The sequence below is a fragment of the Frankliniella occidentalis genome, unplaced genomic scaffold (assembly GCF_000697945.3).
Source record: "Frankliniella occidentalis isolate FOCC.00 unplaced genomic scaffold, Focc_3.1 Scaffold10, whole genome shotgun sequence".
Lineage (NCBI taxonomy): Eukaryota > Metazoa > Arthropoda > Insecta > Thysanoptera > Thripidae > Frankliniella > Frankliniella occidentalis.
Window position 1 is genome coordinate 1,779,925 of NW_026267140.1, and position 1,912 is coordinate 1,781,836.

The window sequence follows — 1,912 nt, forward strand, 5'->3', positions numbered from 1 at the left end:
GGGGTCCGGGAGGCTTGGAGGCTGCGGGCCAGTGCAGAGCATGGGCCATACAGAGGCCGGAGAGAGAGAGAAGACCTTGTCAAAAAGATATACACTCCTCTTCGAGGGCCGTGGCGGCCCTCTGTCCACCCTCTCCCTCCCAGTGCAGCGGGGGGAGCCGACAGCCGACCCCGGGCCACTCAGGTTCGAGGAGACGGCAGGCGAGGCGCGCTACAAGAGACCCCGTAAGAGAGGTCTCGAAACAACAGGAGCGAGGGCGTGGAGGGGCGGGGCGGACGGAGCAGGGCCCGGCGGGGTGGCGACGGGGGGCGGCGGGCGTACCCCATATCGGTGGGCCGCGTCAGAGAAAGGGGCCGTCCTCGTGTGGGGGAGCTGGCTGGCGCCACTGGCGCGCGGGTTCCGCCCGTTCCGGACGCCACCATCGCGGCCCGCTGAATGTCTTTTGTCCCGCCCTGCAGGAGGGCCATCCAGCAGCGCACAAAGGGCCTCGCGGGCTGCGCAGGTGAGCAGCGGCGGCACAGGTGAGCGAGCGGCAGCACAGGTGGCCAGCGCGGCCCCTATAGGTGGGATCCACACTCCACACACCGCCACTACTCGGCCTACCAGTCGTTGTCTCTCAGATTCATTATTTGCTGCAATATATCACGGGGGCTCGGCGCCTGCGAGAGCCAGGGTAGGCCAGCCCGCAGAACACGCATGCGCCACAGACAAGATGTTGCCTACCTATCAGGCGCTATGAGTGCTCGGCGCAGTCATAACGGCGAATGGCGGACGTAATTTATGAACGCCCCTTCGTTATACACTTGCTTTCTGCCAAACATCAGGCGGGCCCTCACCGGCGCGTGCAAAGATAAACCCCGCGGTATTTAAAAGTTTCCGCGCGCGTCTTTGCCTCCCGCCACGCGAGTTGGAGTGCCGGAGGGGATGAGCCGGGGAGTAAGCAGCCCCTGAGGGGAAGAATGCGCGGCACTACACTCGCCTTTAGCTACACTCAGTGGCGGAAGCAATCGCCGGCGAGGAGGAGCAGGGGGTGCTTGCGGCGGATCGCTCGGGGGATGGAGAAAGTTTCGAGAGGCGAGGTAAGCTCGTCGCGCGCGGCGGCGTCGGCGGGGCGGGAGGGGGCGGGCCCCACACTGCAAACGCTAATGAGATGCACCACAAGTGGTTTATCGACAGGTCCGCGAGCACTCGCTTGCTATGCGGGGTCAGTATTAGCAACAAGCTTAATGCAGCAACGACCGTGAAGTACCAAAGGGAAAATGAATATCGTCTGGTTAATGGGAGTAAAGTATAGTATTCGATCCGATGAAAACCAAGTTTTACTTCGGCTGATAATATCTGCAGCTGAGACAAGAACATTTATGCTCCTTTCATCAAGGGATTGAATCGTTCCCATTCGATTGGTGCCAAATTGCTCTCGGCGTAAGAGCAAATAAACTCATTCTGACAACTGTTTTTTTATACGCTAGGAGTGAAAGGAAAGTAGCACGTAAAAAGAGAGTGAGATGGAACGCGAACGCTCAGGCGGACGCTCAAGTACTTAAACGGCAGAAACCAGATTGCACGGTTGTGGCACGGCACGGCACATGCCTGCAGCCGGCTCATACTGCACGGCCGGCTCTGGCTCGGCACGGCGGGTAAACCACGGCCAGAGTGCTGATTGGTCCGGGCGGGGCGGGGTGGTAGCGGACCGGACTGCCCGAGGCCCCCAGGAGGGGGTGGCTCACACAGCGAGCAGTAAACAGCGAAAAAGTGATTTTTTTTGCCCCCAGCCTGCCGCTCCGTGCCATGTTTACGACTTGGAGAGGCAGGATAAGAAAACGGGGATGCCGCGCGTCGGGCGAGGAAGAGAGATAGATGAGAGGAGGAAGATGGTTGGAGGGAGAGGGAGAGGGAGAAGGGAGAGGGAGGG